Source organism: Nicotiana tabacum, chromosome 14 (assembly GCF_000715075.1).
Source record: "Nicotiana tabacum cultivar K326 chromosome 14, ASM71507v2, whole genome shotgun sequence".
Lineage (NCBI taxonomy): Eukaryota > Viridiplantae > Streptophyta > Magnoliopsida > Solanales > Solanaceae > Nicotiana > Nicotiana tabacum.
Genome location: NC_134093.1, coordinates 80,044,452 through 80,071,427, shown reverse-complemented (window position 1 = coordinate 80,071,427; position 26,976 = coordinate 80,044,452).

The window sequence follows — 26,976 nt, the reverse complement described above, 5'->3', positions numbered from 1 at the left end:
CGACTTGGTCAGCCTGTCGACAATGACCCAAATAGGATCAAACTTCCTCAACGTTTGCGGCAACTCAACTACCATGTCCATAGTGATGTGCTCTCTTTTACACTCCAGTATAACCATCTGTTAGAGTAGGCCACCTGGCCTCTGGTGCTCATACTTAACCTGCTTGCAATTTAGAGATCTTGCTACATACTCAACTATATCTTTTTTGATTCGCCACCACCAATAATGTTGCCTCAGGTTGCGATACATCTTCGTAGCACTTGGATGAATGGAATACCAAGAATTGTGTCCCTCCTCTAGAATCTTCATCCTCAAGCCATCAACATTAGGAACACATAGGTGACCCTGGAGTCGTAGAACACCATCCTCATAGATAGCTACCTCCTTGGAACCAACCTGTAGTACCGTCTCTTTAAGAACCAGCAAGTGCGGATCATCGTACTGACGAGACTTGATCCACTCAAATAATAAAGACTGAGCCACAACACATACAAAAACTCGACTGGGATATGAAATATCCAACCTCACAAGTTTGTTAGCAAAGGACTAAATGTCCAAAGCCAATGGCCTCTCCTCTACTGAAATGAATGCCAAGGTACCCATATTCTCGGCCTTTCTATTCAAGGCATTCGCAACCACATTCGCCTTGCTCGGATGGTAATATCATAGTCTTTCAGTAACTCAAGCCACCTGCGCTGCCTCAAATTAAGATCCCTCTACTTAAACAAATGCTGCAAGCTGTGATGATCGGTGTAAACCTCATAGGGCACCCCATAAAGATTATGCCTCCAGATCATGAGAGCTTGAACTATCACGGCCAACTCCAAATGATGTATGGGGTAAGTCTTCTCGTGGGGCTTCAGCTGACGTGAAGTATATGCAATAACTCACCCCTCTTGCATTAATACAAAACCCAGGCCAATGCGTGAAGCGTCGCAATACACCGGATACATCCCTGAACCGGAGGGCAACACTATTACCAGTGATGTAGTAAATGCGGTCTTGAGCTTCTGAAAGCTCGCCTCGCAATCATCGGACCATCGAAACGGAGTACCCTTCTGGGTCAATCTAGTGAAAGGTGCCATAATAGATGAGAATCCTCCAGAAACGGGCGATAAAAATTTGCTAACCCCAAGAAGCAGAACTCTAAAATGTTGCTCGTGCTCCTCTATACTACGTGAGCAGATCAATATGTCATCAGTGAAGACAATGACAAATGAGTCAAGATATGGCCTGAACACCTTGTTCATCAAATCCATAAACATCGCCGGAGTGTTAGTCAAGACGAAGGACATTACTAGAAACTCATAGTGCCCATATCTAGTCCGAAAAGCCTTCTTCGGAACATCCGAAGCTCGGATCTTCAACTGATGATACCTATATCTCAAGTTGATCTTAGAGAACACCCTGGCACCCTGCAACTGGTCAAATAAATCATCAATACGTGGTAATGAGTACTTGTTCTTAATGGTAACTTTGTTCAACTGGAGGTAATCAATGCACATCCGTATACTCCCATCCCTTTTTCTCATAAACAATACCGCTGCACCCTAAGGTGACACACTTGGTCTGACGAACCCCTTCCCGAGCAAATCCTCAAGCTATTCCTTCAACTATTTCAACTTTTTTGGAGCCATGAGGTACGGTGGAATAGATATAGGATGGGTACCTGGCCCCAAATCAATGCTAAAATCGATATCACGATCTGGTGGAATGCCTAGTAGATCAGAAGGAAACACATCGGAGAAATCCCGCACCACTGGCACTGAATCAATCGTGGGAGTCTCTGTAGCAATATCCCAAACATAATCCAGATAAACCAAACAACCCTTCTTGACCATATGTCAAGCCTTAAAGAAAGAGATAATCCGGCTAGATGTATTGATAGATGAACCCCTCCACTCCAATCTAGGAAACTCTAGCATCACCAAGGTAATAGTCTTGGCATGGAAATAAAGAACGACATGGTATGGAGACAACCAGTCCATGCCCAAAATGATCTCAAAGTCGGTCATATCGAGCAACAGAAGATTTGCTCTGGTCTCATAACGACAGAAAGTCACAATACTGGCATGAACACATATGCAAGCTCGCAATAAACCTCTGCACTCTCTCCGCATCGGTGGGGAGTATCATAAGTGCATGGCGTGACAACTTAGAGAACCTCGCCTCAAAATTGGTCACAAACATCTGACCCTGCTGGAGCTGCTCGAACTGACTCCGTAGTTCTTCCCTCTGAGAGGGTGGAATATATCTCTCCAAAAAGAGATGTGTGAACTGGTCCTAACTCAAAGGAGGCGAACCTTCTGGTCTGCTAAGAAGATAGGACTGCCACAATCTACGGGCCCTACCCTCTTACTGAAATATGGTGAAGTCCACCCCGTTGGACTCCAATACTGTCATGTTGTGCAGCCTATCTCTATAACGGTCAATAACATCCTGGGGGACCTCATGTTACTCACTTCCAAAGGCAAGATGATGTATCGTTGTCCATCTATCCAACAACTTATGCAGCTCAACGGTCACATCTGGTCTGTGCTCTAGTATAGCCGCTGCAACTAGCTGAGCCCCACCCGCAGTTAGTGCACCTGGGGTCTGATATACGACAACAACGTGCCCTGGAATTTGAGTGGTAGGGGTCTGTGCTCCCCCTCCCACCTGAGATGTAGTTGGGTCTGCTGGAAATAAACCAGCCTGCATCATAGAGTCCATGAACCACAACATACGGCCCATGACCTCTTGAAATCTCGGTGCGGACATGAAATCTGCAGGGGCCGGCTCAGCTGCAGGGGCCTCACCCTGCTCCTCAATGATAGGATCCTCCGCTGGATCTGCTAGTGGTACAACGGGAACAACTCTAGAATGCCCTCATCCTCAAGTAGGAGCTGGAGCCCTCCCTCAGCCTCAAGCAATAAGGGGAGCAGCTCCTCCACCGCCGGGTACATCTGTCGCGCGTGTTCTCACCATCTATGAGAGAATAATGAAAGATACTTAGCACAACATCAACTGCACGATAGGAGATGAAGAAAGAGAAGTTTCCTAACACCCTATAGCCTCTCGAGGATAAGTACGGACGTCTTCGCATTAATCCGCAAGACTCTATTAGGCCCGCTTATGACTTGTAAGACCTATGTGAACTTAGTGCTCTGATACCAAGCTGTCACGACCCAATTCCCACTATAGGACATGATGGCGCCCAACGTCGCCTCTAGGCAAGCCAACGGTGAACTATCCATTTAATTGTTCATTTTAGTATTTTTTATAGACATTTATTTTTATTTATAAAAGAGCTAGGGATAAATGACCGTAGTATTATAAAGCATAAAAATAAACATTAGGATGAAATAGTAAAATTAGTAGACAAAAATCATGAGTATCTACTAGAAATCCCCAAAACCCGGTATAACAAGTGCACGAGCATCTAGTAGAATATACACAACTCTCTATAACTATTGTCTGAAATAAAATAGACAGAAATAATAAATACAACAAGAGGAGGCTCCGGGTGCTGCAGAATGGACCATGGGAAGTAGCTCACCACTAGACCTCCGGCTAATGCGGATGCACACCTGGATGAACACCAGATGTACCTACCTCAGAACCTGCACAATTTGTGCAGAAGTGTAGCGTGAGTACATAAACAACGTGTACCCAGTAAGTATCTAGTCTAACCTTAAAGAAGTAGTGACGGGGGGTCGACATTGACACTTACTAGTGATCAATATATATAAAGTGCAAGAATTATAAATAGGCATGAAATACAATGGAAATAATGGAATAAGAGATAACAAATAATTGATTATTTAACAAAATAACAAGTTAAAAGTTCCCAAATATCACATGCTAAGCTCAACAAGTAAGGGCCAACAAGTAATTATAATTTTTGAGTCATGAAGGATATATCGAGTATAATCAGACTCCTAGCGACAACATGCACGAGTTATGTCGAGATCCTACGACCCAATCCATAACAATCGTGTACATACACTACCTAGGTCATACGGCCCGATCCATGAATGCATCACATTATATATAGATATTGCCGAGGCGTTCGGCCCGATCCACAGGAATAGAGAAACTCTTCAGACTAATAATTTCGTGTTTACAACCCAAGGTAAGACCATAAACCCAAGGTAGCAAACAACAATTTAAAAGCCTATGGGGTTAATTCCCTCTTACAAGGTTAGGCAAGAGACTTACCTCATTTTCAAATCCGCTTTCCGGTCCACAAATCACACTAAAAGCCTCAAGTCGATGCCGAGCAATCCGAAACTAGCCAAAGGTTGTACAAACTAATCAATATTTCCTCAAAAGTTCATAATTTAACTATTAAAGTAATTACCCAACCAAATTTGGAAGATTTCTAAAATTCTCCGCTAGGCCCTCGTGCCCGGATTTCGGAAATATTTTATAAATAAATGTTACCCATACCCTCATGAACACAAATATATCATTTCTACTCAATTCCATAACCATTTTCGTGGTCTAATCCCATTTTTATCAAATCCTAGGGTTTTCAACAAAATCCTATAATTTCAACAATCTACATATTAAAATCCACCCAAAATTAAGTAGTAATTACTTACCTTACAATAATAGGTGAAAACTCCCTAATCAAGAGCTCCAAAATCGGCTAACCCAAATTGAAATGATAGAAAATGAAAATTCCCGATTTATACAAGTCTCTGCCCAGATTTTCCTCCTTCGCGATCGCGAAAAATGCCCTCGCGATCGTGAAGGCAAAACTACTCAGGCCCCTGAAATTCTTCATCGCGATCAGAAGAAGACTCATGCAAATGTGATGCACTTATCTGCCCTCTTATCCTGAACGCGAGCTTCCTTGCGCGAATGTGATGGACATCTGACTTGCCCAGCCCCCAAGCCAAGGCCTTCTACGCGAACGTGAGAAGATCATAGTGAACGCGAAGGCCACTGCTCCCAAATCTTCGTGAACGCAACCCATGCTTTGCTAACGCGAAGAATAAAATCACCCATTCCCCAAATACTTCATCGCAAACACGAGGGTCCTTCCGCGTTCGTGAAGAAAGAAACCAGAACAAAATTTTCTGCCATTTTAGACATAGCTCTGGGTGGTCCGAAACACACCCGAGCCACTTTGGACCCGTCCAAATGCACCAACTAGTCCATAAACATAATACAGACCTTCTCTAACCCTAGGAACATGAAAAACAACATCGAAACTAAGAAGCGCACCCCAAAACCAAATTGACCAACTTATGAACTTCAAACTTTTCAACTAGCTCCGAACGTGTCGAATCATACTTAGACAACTCGGAATGACACCAAATTTTGCGTACAAGTCATAAATCAATATATTGACCTATTCTCAGGGCTCGAAATCCCAAACGGATTTTGATAACACCAAAGTCTACTCCAAACCAAATTTAAAGAACTAGAAAACCTTAAATGTGCCAACTTTCAACATTAAGCGCCGAAGTGCTTCTGGATCACTCGAAATCTGATCTGAACACACTCCCAAGTCTAAAATCATCATACAAACCTATTGGAAGCATCCAATCCTCATTCCTAGGTCGTTTACTTAAAATGTTGACTCAAGTCAAACTTTACCATCTCAGGCCACTATTAAGGAACTAAGCGTTCCGATTTCAACCCAAACCTTTACAAACCTAAACCAGCCATACCTACAAGTCATAAAACAGTAAAAGCACATATGTGGTGTCTTAATTAGGGGAATGAAGACCTAGAAAGAAAAATGATCGGTCGGGTCGTTAAAGTCGAGACTCGGATGGGGACTACGGGAGGTGACTCAGAAGATTTCCCAGTTGTGATGGGCTGCACCAGGGATCGTGTTACACCCCAAATCTTTTGTATATGAAAGTACACCACAAATAAATTGATTAAAGCTCAGAAATGAGATGTTACATCCCGCATTTTTGTACGTTAAAATTTCGTCGTAAGTTAATCGACGTAAGCTCGGGAATGAGATATTTTTGAGATTACAAGTATTATGCTATTTCAAACAAGGGATAAGTAAATTTGTGAAGGTGAGAGGGTAAGCAAATCGAAGAAAATACATTTCGTTGAAATTTGACAATTTGGGATAAAATACGGTCCGAGCTATAATACCCGGTATTTATGGACTAGTGCCATACAAGGTGCCACATGACCATAATAGTAAGGTGTACAAAGTGTGTTAAAAGTGAGTAGTATTATAAGTAATTTGAGATAATTCTTAATTATGTGGATAATTGAGTAATTATTGAATTAGTATAGAATTAACTAGTTAATTAAGAAAATGAGTGGATAAGGATCTTTGTTGGGGCTGCCACTTGGCGTTAAGCTAAGCCAATGTGGAACCAATATGAATGATGAGTCATAAGACACAACATGCTTTGTTTACACGTGAAATGTTCCTTGGATTTTGGTTTCTTTTGTGGTAATATAACTTGGAAAATTAGACCTGCCACATTATGGCATAACTTGGAGATTTAGTGGTAATATAACTTGGTTTGGATGATGAGTTATGGCATGCTTGCCACTTTAGAATTAGACCAGCAAGTTGGATGCCAAGTTAGCTAACGGATGAAATTCTCATTCTTAAAGCTTCAGCAAAGCTAATGTTGCAATAGCAACGAAATTGATTCAAAGATTTCATACGAATTCTACCTAATGTTATCGCAATGTGAGATTTTGATTCAAATGGAGTACGGTACAATATTTTTCAAGAATATCATACCGATTCTTTCCTACTTCGATCATGCCGATTGCATGTTGTCGCAATTGAGGTGTATTAGAGGGATTATCAAGAGAACCGGCTCAGGTATGTTAAGACTAAGACCTTCCTTCATTTTGGCATGATCTCGTAATTACATGTGTTTGATAACGAGGCATAAAGAGAAGTTCATACTCCGGAATTTATATACATTATCCTAGTCTCATAAATTACAGTATTCTCCTTATCGGGACTTCATATTTAATTGAGTATTGTTTTCTTCCAGTCAAGAGAGCAGAGAGCCTATATATACAATATTACAGTATTTTTATTTCCATCAAGCTATAATCGATGGGTAGGCCCCTATTGGGCAACCTCTGATCAGATGGTATGTTATATACCGAGCCTACTGTGGTCGAGCGCCTATGAGAGAGCCCATTTGGCCGAGATACAGAGTCTAGTATGGCTGAGCGCCTATGAGTGAGCCTACTACCGCAGAGCAGTTATATATACCGAGACTTATAAGGCTGGACAACTATTTTACTTACTATATTGAGAGCGTTGAGTCAGCATCAGCAGGTGAGCATATCTTTAGATTATCTTTTACTCCCAGTTACTTTCAGTTATTATATTATTAGTTCAGTTTCAGCTTTCAGTATATTGCCTTACATACTCGGTACATTATTTCGTATTGACGTCCCTTTTTTGGGGGCGCTGCATTTCATGCGTGCAGGTTCAGACAGACAGATGGGTAAACCTCCTTATTAGGTGTTGCTCGAGTTCAGCTTGATCGGTAAGCTCCATGCCCTTTGTAGTTGCCAGGTCTAGAGCTTTATGTTCATCTTGTATATATATGTATATATGATATGAGTAGGTTGGGGCCTTGTTCCGATCACAGTATATCCATCAGTAGAGGCTTGTAGACATATCCTGTCAGTTAGTGCAGTATGTTGGGCTTGTAAGCCTTGTATGTATATTTTGTTGGTTTGCCAGCTGTAGTAGTTATGTCGGCCTTGTCGGCCCAGCTTTATATTGATGTTTTGTCAGCGTTCGCAAATTGTCTTGCAATATGGCCCATGGACAAAGTATGACATTATATGTTCAGAGTCCCTTAGTCACAAGTTGGTACGCAAGGATAGGTGAGGCAGCGAATGCTGGTCTCAAAGCAGTTCTGTCCTAGGGAGTCTACAAGCCATGTTTAGTAGAGTCTTGTTTATGAGTGTGTTGTACACCACACTTATAAGCAGGAGGCTATAGGGCATTTAGGATTGTCACTCCTTCTTCTTACTCTAGATCGTGTGGTAGATCTCAGTTGTAAGAACTCAATTTCCTAAACTCTATATTATTCGTAATACAATGATACCTACATCCAAAAAGGCGGTTGGTAAGAGAGATAGCTATGGATGAATTGAGTCAGTGGAACTCGATTTTGTATCATGCTTATGATGAGTAAATATAAAGTTTTCAGCCGAACATGTGTGTAAGCTTCTTGATAAGGAGCCTTAAGGTAAGAATATCCGCTCTTATGGTAAAAAAGAAAGCAATGAGAGATTTCGAAGATAGGTACAAGTTTGAACAAGTAAAAGAAGCAAGATGAAGATTGGTACGGGGCGCCCAGTTAATGAAGATTATCAGTATTTACAATTCAAGCAGATAAATATAAGCATTTTGAGTTACCTTCAATTGTAACAGAGGTATGTATAATTGGCCACACCCATCTCAGTTATGCCCTATGGGGGCTAACATGTGTAGTTTAAGAAAAGGACGGGACATCAGGATCCGACTGGGGTTAGAGTAATCCAAAAATGGTGAATGGATTGTTTGTGTTAGTTGAAATTTCCGACGGATATTACAAATGTGCTAATAGATCTCCTTGTGAGACATCCAGATGGTGCAATCTAGAATATTACAATTAGATGTGAATACTAGCATGATCAAAAAAATTCAGAAGATAGGCACTGAAATCCTGGAAGGGATAAATATTACCTTAGTGTGGCTCCCATCCCCAGTATAGAAAGAATGTTAGGCAACCCGAAGAGCCAGTAGATGGAGGAAGGGGAGCTAAAAGTAAAAGAATGTCTTGTTGAAGTTTTCACAAGAAATGGATAGGTAGAAATATTAGCAGTGAAATGATAAGAGAGATAAGGAAGCATTATGAGTAAGATTTGATACATGGATAACAACGGTAGATCAAAAAGATAACGGTATTACAAGGTCCATAGTCAGGTGAAGGAAGAGACGAGAGGTGATAGGCCTTAAGACAACAAAAGAGTATAGGACATAAAGTCATATCCTCATTTCGAGAAATAAGTTCGTGACTCCAACACAACTACCAGAAGAAAAGGTTAGACCCCAGAATAATAGAAATCAGTATGGACTGATGAACAAGATAAACTAACCATGAATTAGGGACTGAGTGATTTGATAAAAGTTGGTATCATGAGAATTTCAGATTTCGTTCCGGCGATAATAGAATGGACAGTATAAGAAGATTCATAAGAAATTCAGAGAATGGTCATTCAGGGAAACGCTTTCCTAAAGCCAGCAATGTGAGCAAAGTTAAACTTAAGGGATTATATGTGCCAGTTACACTAAGTGTCACCCTTGCGAGTAAGGAATTTTATTATCCTTGATAAAGAAAGATTACCGCAAGACAAGTAAGGGTCATCGATGATATGAAAAGACACCAAAGATGAAGAGGTAAAACATCTATACGTAGATCATCATAGCATTAAATCTTAGTACTCCCGTAAAAGAGGGAATATGGAGTGATGTGACATTAAGTCAGAATTAAGTGATTCTAGTAACTATGGAATGGTAAAGGAAGAATGTGATAAAAAAAGAAGAAGAAGGAATGAGATTGCACTTATTCAAATCCTACGGATATATTACGACTCTAGAACATTATATATGCACGATGTCAAGGAGAGGAAGTAAGGGTTCCAGCCCGGGATGTTTTTGATAAATAAGGAGCCAGTGCGAGAGGTAAGTTAAGACAACAGAAATAAACCAAGAAAGATTTTGCGGGATATTGATATGAGAGTGGGTCAATGAGTAATTAGTAGTTGATTTAGGAAGAGCCTAGTCATGGCTAGACAAGAGGTTACCGACAAATCATCAAATCATGCAAGATGAACATAGTGAACCCCAACATGGGTAATTCAGTCTCGCAGATATTACATCGGAACCCTTGAGAAATATTCAGATAGGAGTTTGGGTAGTTAAAGTTATCGTATGAGTATTACAGAAATAAAAGAGAATGCCACTGGGAAGACAGTCAAAACTTCAGTTCAGAAGCAACCGCACGAGCACAAGTGCACAAAGGTATGTAACTACAGATATTTATAAACGAGTAAGAACATCGAAAACTTCTTCGGGTATACAATATAACAAGCTCGCAACATTACAAGAGTCATAGGGTACTTCCTAAGTACTACAATGAAAGACTATATGAGGAAGTAAAGAGGAAGGCTTCAACCTAAACTCAGTGACCTAAAGAGGAAGTGATCTTATAACAACAGTCTCACAACAACGTTGTTTGCACTCCATAAGAAAGTGGCACCTACCGTGGCTAATGGATGGGAAGTAAAAATCAGAAGTGATATTCAAGATTATATGAGTTGTATGGAATTCCAATATGGACGGGAAGTATGCATGCAACAAGTGGCAGAATAACTAGGAAAAGCAATTGCTTGCATTTAAAGAAAGTTGAGAAGGAACAAAAAGAATTATTCGATTAATGATCGAGAGTTAGTTACATTATGAACACACTTAAGAGTTTGGAGTATTATCCATGCAGCAAATATATGTTGATATCCATACAGCCGTAGAAGACTCCGGTATAAGTTAAAAGAAAGAATTGAGCCCAGGGCTTAGACAAAGGATTGAATTGTTAGAAGATTGTATCATGGATATTCCATAGCGCCCATGAAAGGCTAAAGTAATCACTAATACCAGGAGCCGCATATCGAAAGATAGCTTAAGCTTACATGAAGGCTGATCAGAAGGAAGAGGAAACTAAAGAGTTTAATCAACTAAGTAAATTAGGAGTCTGATTATTGGACACAGAGAATTATAGAAATCATGATTGAGAACATAGCGGAATCAATCTTAATATCAGAGGTGCAAGAGAAATAGCACAACAACCATATTCTATAACGGCTCTACGATAAAGAGAATTAGAAAAGCACCAGCCTCATAAGAAGTCAGTATGAAGCTCCCACCGAATTGCGTATGCGCCAGAGGTGCAAGTATTATAATAGAGTTTCAAGTTGTGGATGTAAATCATACCTATGTGGAAGTGGGGTTATGAAAGAGATAGAAGATACGATACGGGATTTTAAGGTAAGCAAGGTAAAGATGAACAACGTACGAGATACTCAGGTGCAGAAGGTTGTGAATAATCCATACTTCAGATAGAGGACTAGAAGTATTGGGATTCAGTATCCAGGAATGATAGCGGTGTTATTAGTGGAATATCTTCCAGCCTATGGTTTCTAGGCACCGAGAGATCTATTTAAGAGAGTAAAGAAGAGTTGGAGACGATACGGTGTCTCGCTTGATGTTACAGAATAACATAAGGAAATCTATGGTGCAAGCAAGTTGAAGGGAGGTTGCGAGTAGAATAAATAGATACGTATAGGCCGCAAGCTAAAGTATAGTAAAGCGACAAGGTTTTATGACAGGAGTAAGGATAAGAAAGGGAGAGTGAGGAGGTGATAAGAAATGTATAAGTCCTCAGGACTAAACCCATGAAAACAAGAGAGATAATGGTCTCTCTAAGTTATAGAAAGCTCAGTATAGCCTGAATGAACTCAAATAAGTCTAAGCCTAGTAGCATTTAGAAGAGATGGAATGCTACCCTCATAGTAGAATAAAGGTGTAATTGTGATAGATGAAGGATGACGTTTGGGCCTTCGATTGAATAATGATTTGAAGGAAAAAAATGGAAATTTCATGAATTGTATAGGATTAAAATACCCACATAAGGTGAATCAACAATGGATGGACAAAAGTCACAAAGTATAAGGTGAAAAGGAAGAATTAAAGGACATAGATTTATACGTATGGGATAAGCAACAAACGTAACCTGGAGTTTGGTAGCAGAACTCAGTAACGATAAATCAAGGTAAGAGTTATGGTATATTATGACCTACTTAAATGCAGTAAAGTCATGCGGATAGATAACCGGGCCTATAAAATAAGATATAGAAATATTCGTAAGTTTGACAAAGTACCAAGCGAAGAAATTTAGTATACCTACAGATGCCCAGAGGGACATCTTGTCAAGCTCTGTATATGTTTACAAAGTAAGGCCTAAAGATTGGCTAAAAACTGGAGGAAAAGCTGGAGGGAAGAGTCGCATAGGCGCACATACAAGGAAAAAGTGGTACAAGATGCATATTAGAAGGTAGCAACAGTTACGAGATTGGAAGAATTCCGACCACAAGTCGTAGTGTGAGAAAGAGGCCTAAAGGGGGGAATGCCCTGGCCTTTGGATTTATTCAAAGAACAATTGCCTAAATGATAAGGAGAATAGTAAAGTATTCGCAAGAGCTATGGGTTATGAGAATGATAAGTGCATTAGTCAACATTCGAGGACGAATGTTCCAAAGTGGGGAATAATGTTACACCCCATATATTTTGTACGTGAAAGTACGCTATAAATAAATTGATGGAAGCTCAAAAATGAGATGTTACATCCCGCATTTTTTTACGTTAAAATTTCGTCGTAAGTTAATCGATATAAGATCGGGAATGAGATTATTTTGGGATTATAAGTATTATTCTATTTCAAACAAGGGATAAGTAAATTCGTGAAGGTGAGAGGGTAAGAAAATCGAAGAAAATGAGTTTCGTTGAAATTTGACAATTTGGGATAAAATACGGTCCGGGCTATAATACCCGGTATTTATGGACTAGTACCATACAAGGTACCACATGACCATAATAGTAAGATGTACAAAGTGTGTTAAAAGTGAGTAGTATTTTAAGTAATTTGAGATAACTCTTAATTATGTGGATAATTGAGTAATTATTGGATTAGTGGGGAATTAACTAGTTAATTAAGAAAATGAGTGGATAAGGATACTTGTTGGGGCTGCCACTTGGCATTAAGCTAAGTCAAAGTGGCACCAATATGAATGATGAGTCATAAGACACAACATGCCTTGTTTACACGTGAAATGTTCCTTGGATTTTGGTTTCTTTAGTGGTAATATAACTTGGAAAATTAGACCAGCCACATTATGGCATAACTTGGAGATTTAGTGGTAATATAACTTGGTTTGGATGATGAGTTATGGAATGCTTGCCACTTTAGAATTAGACCAGCAAGTTGGATGCCAAGTTAGCTAACAGATGGAATTCTCATTCTTAAAGCTTCAGCAAAGCTAATGTTGCAATAGCAACGAAATTGTTTCAAAGATTATATACGAAGTCTACCTAATGTTATAACAACGTGATATTTTAATTCTAAGGGAGTACGGTACAATCTTTCTCAAGAACATCATACGGATTCTTCCCTGCTACGATCTTGCTGATTACATGTTGTCGCAATTGATGTGTATTAGATGGATTGTCAAGAGAACCAGATCGGGTATGTTAAGACTAAGCCCTTCCTTCATTTTGGCATGATCTCGTAATTACATGTGTTTGATAATGAGGCATAAAGAGAAGTTCATACTCCGAAATTTATATACATTATCCTTGTCTCATAAATTACAGTATTCTCCTTATCGGGACTTCATATTTAATTGAGTATTGTCTTCTTCCAGTTAAGAGAGCAGAGAGCCTATGTATACAGTATTACAGTATTTTCATTACCATCGAGCTATAATCGATGGGCATGCCCCTATTGGGCATCCTCTGATCAGATGGTAAGTTATATACCAAGCCTACTGTGGCCGAGCGCCTATGACCGAGCCCAGTTGGCCGAGATACAGAGCCTAGTATGACCGAGCACCTATGAACGAGCCTACTATGGTAGAGCAGTTATATATACCGAGCCTTATAAGGCCGGACAACTATTTTACTTACTATATCGAGAGAGTTGAGTTAGTATTAGCAGGTGAGCATATCTTCAGATTATCTTGTACTCCCCGTTACTTTCATATATTATATTATCAGTTCAGTTTCAGCTTTCAATATATTTCCTTACATACTCGGTACATTATTTTGTACTAACGTCCCTTTTCTGGGGGTGCTGCATTTCATGCGTGCAGGTTCAGACAGATAGACGGGCAGACCTCCTCATTAAGTGTTGCCTGAGTTCAGCTTGATCGGTAAGCTCTATGCCCTTCGGAGTTGCCGGGTCTAGAGCTTTATGTACATCTTGTGTGTGTGTATATATATATATATATGATATGAGTAGGTCAGAGCCCTAATCCGATCATAGTATATCTATCAGTAGAGGCTTGTAGACATATCCTATCAGTTGTAGTAGTTATATTGATGTTTTGTCAGCATTTGCATATTGTCTTGCAATGTGGCCCATGGCCAAAGTATGACATTATATATTCATAGTCCCTTAGTCATAAGTTGGTATGCAAGGATAGGCGAGGCACCGGGTGCCGGTCTCGCCCCCTAGGTTCGGGGCATGACAGATCGGGCCTTAGCCCAATTTAATTTGCCTTGGAAATGGACATGCTGATACATCACATTCAAGGGGAGGTTTCATATTGCATGTTATTTGTCTGTGATATAGTATTGATCGAGGATATACGAGGTGGGGTTAACACACGGTTGGAATGTTGGAGATACACATTGGAATCTAAAAGTTTCAAGTTGAATAGGACCAAAACAGAATACTGGGAATGCAAATTCAGTGGCCGAACTCAAGAAGAAGACGTGGATGTGAAGCTTGATACTCAAGTTATCCCCGAGAAGGGTAATTTCAAGTATCACCGGTCTATTATCCAAGGTAAGAGGGAGATCGATGAGGATGTCACACATCATATTGGAGCGGGATGGATGAAATGGAAGCTCGCATCTGGTGTTCCATATGATAAGAATGTGCCGCTAAGACTTAAGGTTACATTTTACAGAGTGATGGTCCGACCTACTATGTTGTATGGGGATGAGTGCTGGCCAGTCAAGAACTCCCATGTGCAGAAGATGAGAGTAGCTGAGATAAGGATGTTGAGATAGATGATTGGCTGTACCAGGAGGGAAACAATTAGGAATGAAGTTATTCGGGACAAAGTGGTAATGGCCTCCGTGGAGGACAAGATGCGGGAGTCGAGGCTGAGATGGTCCGAGCATGTTAAGAGAAGAAGCATTGATGCTCCTATTTAGGAGGTGTGAGAGGTTGAACATGGAGGATTTCAGAAGAGATCTGGTAGGCCAAATAAGTCCCGGGGAGAGGTGATTAGGTGTTACACCCTATGTTTTCGTATGTAAGGGTACGTCGCAAGTCAATTGATGTAAGCTTAGAAATGAGATCATATTTAAAAGTACATAAAGTAAGTTAATCATATTACTGTGGAGGTTATAAATATTTAAGATCATCAATAACAAGTACTAAGATGGTTGGAAGGCTTAGAAGCTAAACAAGTTGAAGAAAAAAAGCTCCGTCAAAAGTCGACAAGTTGGGAATGTTATAACATGTACTTTTGGGGTGAGACTAAGGTTCTCAACATTATAAGGAGGTTATATTATGAGTTATTTTAGTCGTATTATAGTCGTGTGCTATGTTTTGAAGTCAAGCGAGTTGTGAAACAAAAGTCAACTTAAGTTGTCACAAGTAATGTTCATAAATGCTCTGAACATTAGGTCAAATGTAGCATAGATTTTCTCCCAATATACATGGAATTACGGGATGATCCATCTACCAATTTGAAGATCTACGAGTTTAGTTTCTAATGCATTAAACCTTTCATCGATACAATGTCTGAGTAGAGAGATATTCGCTTTTTTACAATATTGCATAAACTGGTAGGTGACAAGTAGGTGTGTCACTTACTTGCTTAAATGAAGGGACCAAATAAATCCCCCAAAAGGGGCGTCAAGGGGACTTTTAAGGGATGAAATTAATAATTTCTTTCACTCATGTTTCAGACTAATAACTTCAGATTGAAACCCTACAACTCCTCCCCCAAAAATCCTAGACAAACCCTAGGTGATTTCGGGTGATACAAAGTGATTCTAGTGCCGAAAACATGGACAACTTGCTAATTTCCCTTTCTCCTTCTTGTAGCTGCGTTGGGGGACTGGTTTTGGATGAAGAGGGACTAGTTTTCATGGGTATACTCAGTCCAAGATAAGTTTATGCTTCTCTTTCCCTTATCTAAGCTTCTACGAGTTGTAGCTCGATCGTAACGACTAGAACTTGCGAGTTTCGAAAGAGTAATATACTGTTTGTTGTGGCGTCACTGCTGGCTGATTGCGAACTTAATTTTAAGCTGTTTTATTTGAGAAGAGGCTTAATTATATACTGTTGGTTGTGTTTCTCAATTTGAAATAAAAGACAAGTCGGAAACGTGTTTTATTAATCTAAAAAATAAGTTTTGAGTTGCTGAACTTGTGGGACTGTTATGGGGTCATTTTAAAGTTTTTTTGTAGCTGAAATTTAGTAGGGCTAATTGAATATGTGGCAGTTAATATTATTGATAAATTCTGGAAGGAATAAGGGGTTTAAAATTTTAGTTGTTTAGTCACAAGACGAGCTTGCCGCTCGTCGGGATTGTTTAACTGTTTTGAAAGGCTTATTATTAGTATTGTTGATATTGTTTGGGCTTTTGTTGGTTGTTGTAACTTATGGGATGTCATATAAACAGGGGATGTGTTGTCCGTTTTATCGTAGAATAAAGTGTGCCGTTCACATGCGATAGGTTATGGCATACATATTGTGACGAAAGTATTGTTCATTGTTTGTATACTGTCACGGCCCAAACTAACCTCTGTTGTGATGGCGCCTATCGTGGAACTAGGCAAGCCGACTCATTTCCAAAACAAACTGACATTTTCATTTCAAAGATAATTTCAATGTTATTTAACACAAAAAACTTCGTAAAGGAGTTCCAATCAAAATAAACGTGCGGAAGGAAAAGCCCGACATCGGGGTGTCACTAGTCATGAGCATCTACTACAATCTGTCTAACAATATCAAGACTGACTTAGTCTGGAAAATAACTAAATACAACTAGAGGAAGATAAGAGGGAGAAGAGCAGGGGCTGCGATCGCCAAACAGCTACCTTGCTATCTCCAAGAAAATCTGCAACCAGAACACTCAATAACCGCTACCGTGTCCAGCTACACCTGAATCTGCACACAAGGTGCAGGGAGTAACGTGAGTACGCCAACTCAGTAAGTAACATCAATAAATAAAGACTGAGCAGTAGTGACGAGCAATAAAGCATATAACGTTCATATCAGGAAATCTTAGTAAAATACCACATGCTTTTAAAAATCAGGATTTGAATCAAAATATCTCGTTTAAACCCAGTTCCAGTAAAAATTATTTAAAGATATTTTTCAGCAGTTTTCAAACAGAGGAAAAATGCAAAGGTGAACTAAAATGATGAAAGCATAAACAGCCCCTCGGGCAAAACATCACTCATATACAGCCCCTCGGGCAAACGTCACAGTCACTCGTGCCACTCGGGCATACCTCACAATCACTCTTGCCACTCGGGCATACCTCACAATCACTTTTTCCACTCGGGCGTACCTCACAATCACTCATGCCTCCCGGTCAATCAACACTCGGCACTCGGCACTCGCACTTAGTAGATACCTGCACTCATTGGGGGGTGTGTACAGACTCCGGAGGGGCTCCTTCAGTCCAAGCGCTATAATCTACACGGACAACTCACGTGCTGCACGGACAACTCATGTACTGCACGGACAACTCACATGCTATAATAGTAAAGTATGCTGCAGGCGGGCAACCCCGATCCACAATCATCCTCACAATCAGGCCCTCGGCCGTTATCAAACATGCTGCTGTGTGCAGCCCGATCCCATAAATATGCAACATGCTGCGGTGTGCAGAACGATCCCATAAATATCCTCACAAATCAGGCCCTCGGCCTTACTCAGTCATAAACCTCTCAAGCCACTCGGGCATTTCAGTAAAATAGGGCATTCGGCCCAAAACATTTATATGCATCAAAATCGAGTCATAAAATCGAGTTATGCAGTAAACAAGTATAAACATGACTGAGTATAGATTTCAATCGATAACAGTGAGAGGATAGTAAGAAAAGGCCCCTAAGGGTCCAAACAACACTAGCACAAGGCCCAAACATGGCATTCAGCCCAATTTACAGAAACTCTTTCTAAGACATATAAGTATCATATAGTTTCAACGAAGTATGCAACTTTACAGTTGCTATGGGATGGACCAAGTCACAATCCCCAACAATGCACGCCCACTCATCCGTCACCTAGCATGTGCGTCACTAAAAATAGTAGAATGATACAAAAATCTGGGGTTTCGTACCCTCAGGACTAGATTTACAATCGTTACTTACCTCGAACCGTTCAAATCTCTAACCCGCAATGCTCTTGCCTCTGGACTCGGCCTTCAAATGCTCTAAACCTATCTACAATCAGTACAATACCATCAACATACGCTAATGGAATGAATTCCACAAGAAAAACTATCAAATTAGACCAAAACCCAAAATTGGCTCAAAACCGGCCCCCGGGGCCCACGTCTCAAAATCTGACAAAATCTACAAAAAGCGCATTCACTCATGAGTCTAACCATACCAAATTCATCAAAATCCGACATCGTTTAGTCCTTCAAATCCTTAAATTAAACTCTTAAAAATTCCAAGACCTAACCCCTCATTTTCACTAATTACAATGATTAAACAACGGAAAATCACCATGTATACAAGTATTAGGGCTCAAGCAGCTTACCTCACTGATAGCCTATGAATCACCTTTCCAAAATCACTCCAAAAACTTCAAAAATTGATTTGAAAATGGTGAAAATGAACCAAAATTCGTGAAGTGCTATCTATACATTCTGCCTAGATTTTTGCACCTGCGGCATATTCCACGCGCTTGTGGGACCGCACCTATATTCAAAAATCCTCGCACCTGCGCCCAGGTCTCGCACTTGCGGGCTCGCAGGTGCGTCTAAATCCTTCGCGCCTGCGCTCCAGCCTTGGCCTCCTATTTTCCGCATCTGCGCTTCAAATTCTCGCTGCTGCGCATTTCCTTCCGCTTCTGCGAAGCCTGCCCAGCGCCCTCTTTTCCGCATCTGCGGACTCCCCTTGCGCACCAGCGACCTCGCACCTACGACTCCTCCTTCCGCAGGTGCGGAAATAGCAGTAGTAGCAGCTTCAGCTACATTTTCCAGCTTCGACAAATCTGTTAACCACCCGGAATCACCACGAGGCCCTCGGGACTTCAACCAAAAATACCAACAACTCATATATCAACATACAAACTTAGTCGAACCTTCGAATCACTCAAAACAACATCAAATCACCAAATTACCATCGGATTCAAGCCTAAGAGCTTCTAAATTTTCAAATTTGGTAACCGATGCCGAAACCAACCAAACCACGTCTGAATGACCTCAAATTTTTCACACACATCACAAATGACACTACGAACCTACTCCAACATCCGGAATTCCGTTACGACCCCGGTATCAAATTTTCCACTGCCGACCAAAAATCGCCAAATTTCCAATTTTGCCAATTCAATCCTAATTCTACCACGGACCTCCAAATCATATTCCAGACACACTCCCAAGTCCAAAATCACCTAACGGAGCTAACGGAACCATCAGAATTCAAATCTGAGATCGTTTACACATAGGTCAACATCCAATTGACTTTACCAACTTAAGGTTCTAAATAAGAGACTAAGTATTTCATTCCACTCAGAAACCACTCCAGGCCCGAACCAACTAACCCGTTATATCATAATATAGTTTAAGAGCATAAAGGAAACAGAAATGGGGAAAACGGGGCTATAACTCCCGAAACGACCGGCCGGGTCGTTACATATACACATGAGCTACATGTTAAGTTATCTTGAGGATTGGACGTGATATTTTTAGGTATGTAAGGTCTTCCTTTGTTTTCTTTGGCATGGCTCCTTAAATTACGTTTCCCTTATAAGGGATTCAAGGGGGAAATTCTTTGTATACGTACTATTCCGATGATTAGGGTTTGTTCACGAGTAGAATCATATGAATGTTGAAATGAATTGTGTTTGTCATAGTTTCATGTATTCTTAACGAGTAAATAGAGCCTTCCGGAAGGTCCTTGTCTTCTATATGTAAGAAGACATCCAGATGTCAATTAGAGATTACGTACGAACGGTCTAATGAATCAGAAGCAATATAGTGTCTGTATAATGAAGGATAACTATATACGAATAGATCAACAAGGTAGCATAATGTAAAGTTTGCAGAAAGATAAGAATGATTTGACCTAAAGAATTCCATGACTTTCAATACTTACACGTTTGTGTTCATGAAACTGATAAAGACCCATGAAGGTACTTGCGTTGCTCTCAAGTTAAGTAAGATTGATTATATATGAGGGTGATGTTAAGAGATGATATATGTTACCTAAGGAGTCATAAACTACAAAGTATGATAAGTTTAGCAACAAGAATATAAGTTGATAGAGCGTAAATTCCGCAACTTTTATTATGTATTGATGAATGGATATAAAAGAGATAATGATAAAACTCTCAAATAACTTAGAAACTATTATACAACAACTCCGCCACTCAACAGAAACAAACTTCCCAAAATATGGTGATATCAAGTCACACGCTCTACAAGGGTATACCGAACATCCCTATACAACAGTATCTATAAAAAGGACAATGGAATAGAACTAGCTAGAGGGTGACTCTGAGGCCTGTGGACGCCGACAGGTGTACCTTGAAGTCTCCAAATCCAAACTCGACTCACTGGTGCCTGGACTGGTAAGAGGTACCTGGATCTGCAAAAAATAATGTGCAGAAGCGTAGATTGAGTAAACCACAAAGATACCCAGTAAGTGCCAAGCCTAACCTCAGTATAGTAGTGACAAGGTCAGGTGAGGGCCCTACTGGAATAAATAAGAAACCGAACATGTATATGACAATGTAATAATGATAAACAATGGAAATGAGACAATGAATAGATATACCTAGAATAGCTACACAAAACTAAGGCAAATAAGGCATCATAGAAGGAAAAAAGGAAATATATGCCAAGGAATCAAAGAAACCAAAACACAAGTGATGTAGTAGAAAGGTACCAATGAGAATCACTACCGAGGTACTGCCTCGTAGTCTAAAATCACAAAAACAAATCATAATCTTTCCTTATATCACCACGAGAGCCTTGCATTTAGTTTTAAAAATTATTTTTTCTCGAAATCGCTTCCCACGTTTTAGCCCACCTTATCACACCGCATGGCTTCAAGTAGTTACCCTACTAGCAACACGCGTATGAAGCCCACCTTATCTCACCGCATGTATTTCAACCCCAATCCTTATACCACCGCATACGTATCAATATCACAACGTATCACAAATCACACCTCAACTGCCCAATATCACAACTTGCCAAAGAAGTCAACAATAATAGTGTTTCCACAATAAATATCCAATGGATAAACCACAATATGCACAAGAGTCTCAACAATAGCAACCAAAAGTGAATAACTCAGCAAGAATGATATTTCACAACTTTACAACTTTGCCATAATGTGAATCGCAACCTTTATAACTCAATACCAATTTCAACAATAAGATATTCCAAGAAATAACAACTTCAAGTAAGGAACTCAACGGTTAAATAGTGAACAAAGAATAGAGAAAACAATAAATTCAACTAAACATGTAAAGACAATTAACAAGTAGAAGATAAGACAAGTAAAGCATGTAAAGATAGACTAATTATGATGAATATAACATATTACGGTAACTCACGTAAAGGCATGAAAGGAATCTACATAGCTAAAATCGGTCAATTACCACATTTAGCCCGTGTACACATTCGTCACCTTGCGTACACAGCTTCCACAAATCACAATTAACACAAAACAACACTAATTCTATGGGGTAATTCCCCCACAAAAAATTAGGCAAGTCACTTACCTCAAAACACGATAACTCAATCCACCAGTAAGCCTTTCCCCCGATTATCCAACTCCGAACGACTCGAATCTAGCCAAAACAACTTCATACCATAAATATAAACTATAGGAAGCTATTCCGAACAATAAGGTTGCAATCTTTACAGAGAAACAAAAAGTCATCTCAAAAAGTAAACCCCGGGTTCGCGCCTCGGAACCCGACAAAATTTTCAAAACCCGAATACCCATTTGATAACGAGTCCAACCATACGAGAATCAATCAAATCCAACTTCAAATCGTCTTTCAAATCCCAAATATTTAGTCTAAGAAATTTTCACAATTTTTCCTTTAATTTCCAACTCAAATCACTAATTAAATGATGAAAATAACAATGGATATATGTAATATAGTCAAATCCGGGTTAGAATCACTTACCCTGATGATTTCCTTGTAAATCTATCGAAATATCGCCACAAACCGAGCTCTTTAGTTCCAAACGATGCAAATGAAAATAAAACCTAGAAGACCCCTTTTTCTTCCCAACGATTTCAATGCATGGCAATGGATACCATCCTTCTTTTTTACAAACAAGACCGGATCACCCTAAGGTGATACGCTGGGCCGAATGAAACCCTTGTCGAGCAGCTCTTGCAACTTCTTCTTTAACTCCTTCAACTCCACTGGGGCCATACGATATGGTGTAATAGAAATGTGCTGAGTGCCCGACAACAAGTCAATGCCAAAATTAATATCCTTATCGGGCGCCATGCCCGGAAAATCTGCCAAAAATACATCTGGATAGTTTTGCACTACCGAAACTGACTCAACGGTAGGAGTATCATCACTAACATCCCTTACAAAGGCTAGATATGCACCACACCCCTTCCCAACCATCTGATGTGCCTTAAGGAAAGACACCACCATGCTAGGAACATAATCCAAAGTACCCCTCCAATCCAACCGCCACAAACCTAGCATAGCCAACGTCACCATCTTGGCGTGACAATCAAGAATAGCATGATAGGGTGACAACCAGTCCATGCCCAAAATAACATCAAAATCTTCCATACTAAGTAACAATAAATTATCTCTAGTCTCAAAACCACCAAGAACAACTAAACACGACCGATACACACGGTCAATAATAATGGAATCTCCCACAGGTGTGGACACATAGACAGGAGAACTCAAACAGTCACGAGATATACCTAAATACGGAGCAAAGTAAGATGATACATACGAATAAGTGAAGCCTCAATCAAATAAGACTGATGCATCTCCATGACAAACCAGAACAATACTTGTGGCAACCGAGTCTGATGCAATCGCCTCCATCCTACTCGGAAGAGCATAATATCTAGCCTGGACTCCCCCTCTAGGGCGATCCCTACTCGCCTGACCTCTACCCTAGCTGGCTGAACAGGTAGAGTGGAAACTAGTGCGGTAACCACGACCTGAGAAGTCTGAGGACCCTGTGGAATAAGTGGAGCCTGAGTAGTTTGTCGAGGTGAACCCCTTATGAGTCTAGGGCAGTCCCTCACCATATGACGAGTATCACCACACTCAAAACAAGCTCTCGGAGGATATGGGTGCTGAAACTGGCTCGGGCCTGGTTAGCTGGACTGACTGCTGAATGCACCCCGTGCAGGAGGTACACTACACAATGGTAGTGCATAATGGGTAACCTGAAACCTAAGAGTAGCCGGAATACGACTGGAAGCTCGAAGTGCTGAATGAACCGTACGACATATATAGCCTCTACAATGACGGGCTACAACTTGGTCACGGGCGCCACTATATGTGCCAGAATCTCGAGACCTCTTGGCCTCCATGTCCTATCTCTCCCAGCCCCGCATACCCTCCAATTTCTGAGCAATCTATCAGTCTTCAACTCTCGAGCCATGCTGAATCTAATACCATAGTTGAGCTCCTCGATAAATCAACAGACACACTCTCTGACTGTGGAAACTATGACAGGTGCATGTCTGGACAACTCACTGAACATGATAACATACTCAAATATAGTCATAGCACCCTGGCGCAACTGTTCAAACTCCGCGCGCCATGCATCCCGAAGGCTCTAGGGAACAATCTCTCTCAGGAACATCTCTGAAAACTGAGCCCAGGTGAGTGAAGCTTCCTCGACAGGGCTACCCTCCTCATAAGCCCGCCACCACTAGTATGCTGGTCCCGATAGCTGGAAAATAGTGAAAGCCACCCCGCTAGTCTCCACTATGCCAATGGTACGGAGAATACAATGGCACTTCCCCAGAAAGCCTTGTCTGTCCTCTATAGCTATGCCGCTGAAATTAGGAGGATGGTACTTCTTGTACCTCTTGAGCTTGAGCTGCTCCTCCTCAGATGCTGCTGCCCTAACCTTGAGCTGAAGTGGGACAACAGGCTGCATTGGTATAACCTCTGGGACTTGGTCAACATGGACTTGCTACTCTGGGGTGCATGTTACGGGAGTCTATGTTCCTCCCTGCAAGTGGAATCAACCATGCCTGATCTAGAGTACCAAACATGCTCAAGAACTGGGCGAGAGTCTCCTGAAGTGCAGGGTAAGCAACAGGCGCATCAGGTGCATTCCCCCAACCTGGAGCTACTGGTGGCTCCTCTGTCGCAGCTCGGGTAGGTGCTCTGTCTGCACCACATGCTCCTGCTCGGTCTCTTCCCTGCCCCCGGCCTCTCGCGGCTCTAGCAGGGGCGCGAGTGTCTAATCATCGGATCCAGCGATGCGTATTCTCACCATCTATGAGAGAATAAAAAGACAAGATTTATAATTTTGATGCCAACAAATTGGCATGATAAGGAATCAAGGAAGTGAAGCTTTTCTTAACTGTTCCATAGCCTCTCGAAGATAAGTACAGACATCTCCGAACCGATCCGTGAGACTCTACTAAACCTGCTTGTGACTCGTAATACCTATTAACCTAGAGCTCTGATACCAACTTGTCACGACCCCAATTTCCCTCCGAAGGATGACGTGATGGCATCTAGTCTTTAAGACTATGTAAGCCTAACATACATGCAGAATGTAACAAAGATAATGATAAAACTCTCAAATAATGCATCGACTTTTATAAAAGAACTCCACAACTCAACAGAAACAAACTTCCCAAATTCTGGTGATATCAAGTCACAAGCTCTACAAGGGTATACTAAATATCCCTATACAACAATATCTATAAAAAGGAAAAATGGAATATAACTAGATAGAGGGTAACTCCCAGCCCTGCGGACGCCGACAGGTATACCTTGAAGTCTCCAAATCCGAACTCGACTCACTAGTGCCTGGACTGGTAAGAGGTAGATCTACACAAAATGATTTACAGAAGCGTAGCATTAGTATACCATAACGGTACCCAGTAAGTGCCAAGACTAACCTCAGTAGAGTAGTGATGAGGTCAGGTCAAGGCCCTACTAGAATAAATAAGAAAATTGAACAGGTATATGACAATGCAATAATGATAAACAATGGAAATGAGACAATGAATAGATATACCAAGAATAACTACACTGAACTAAGGAAAATAAGGCATCATGGAAGAAAAGAAGGAAATATATACCAAGGAAACAAAGCAACCAAAACACAAGTGATGTAATAGAAAAGTAGCAATAAGAATCTTTACTGAGGTACTTCCTCGTAGTCTCAAATCAAAAAAACAAATCACAATATTTTCTTATATCACCGCTGGAGCCTTGTATTTAGTTTTAAAATTCATTTTTTCCCGAAATAGCTTCTCGCGTTTTAGCCCACCTTATCACACCGCGTGGCTTCAAGTAGTTCCCCTATTAGCAACACGCGTATCAAGCCCACCTTATCTCACCGCATGCCTTTCAACCCCAATCCTTAAACCACCGCATGCGTATAAATATCACACTATATCACAAATCGCACCTTAAGTGCCCAATATCACAACTTACCAAAAAGGTCAACAATAATAGTGTTTCCACAATAAATAGCCCACGGATCAACAACAATATGCACAAGAGTCTCAACAATAATAAAGAAAAGTGAATAACTCAACAAGAATGGTATTTTACAACTTTACAACTTTGCCTCAATGTGAATCACGACCTTTATAGCTCAATACTAATTTCATCAATAACATATTCAAGAAATAACAACTTCAAGTAAAGAACTCAACGATTAAATAGTGAATAAGTAATAGAGAAAACAATAACTTCAAATAATCATGTAAAGATAATGAACAAGTAGAAGATAAGACAAGTAAAGCATGTAAAGGAATCTACATAGCTAAAACCGGTCAATTACCACATTTAGCCCTTGTACACACTCGCCACCTTGTGTACACGGCTTCCACACAAAACAACACTAATCCTAAGGGGTAATTCCCCCACACAAAGTTAGGCAAGACACTTACCTTAAAATACTCTAACTCAATCCACTAGTAAGCCTTTCCCTCGATTATCCAACTCTGAACGGCAAGAATCTAGCCAAAACAATTTCATACCATAAATATAAACTATAGGAAGCTATTCCGAATAATAAAGTTGAAATCTTTACAGAGAAACAAAAAGTCAACTCAAAAATCAACATCGGACTCGCATCTCGGAACCCGACCAAATTTACAAAATCCAAACACCCATTCGATAACGAGTCCATCCATACACGAATTACTCAAACCCAACTTCAAATTGCCTTTCAAATCCCCAAAATTTAGTCTAAGAAGTTTTCATAGTTTTTCCCCACATTTCCAACTCAAATCACCAATTAAATAATGAAAATAACAATGGATTCATATAATATAGCCAAATTCGTGTTAGAATCACTTACCCCGATGATTTTCTTGAAAATCTCTCGAAAACTCATCACAAACCGAGCTCTCTAGATCTAAAAGATGAAAATAAAAATAAACCCTCGAAGACCCCTTTTTCTACTCAGTGATTTCGTATCTGCGGGCTCACTATCACATCCGCGATGCTGCACCTAACGAAAATCCATTGCAGGTGCAGTTCCCACTAGGATTAGCAAAATTTCCTTTCTACAGACCAAATCGCGCATCTGCACGTCCGCTCTTGCGGAACCTGGGCGCATCTGCGCACTCGCGCCTACGGAAGGGCATCCGCTTCTGCGACCCCAGGCCTGGCTAAACTTTTCCGCATCTGCGACCAAATTCCACGCACCTGCGTGTCCACACCTGCAGCCAATTTCTCCGCATGTGCGATGACACCAGAGCAGCAGCAGGTTCAGCCAATCAACCAAAGTCCA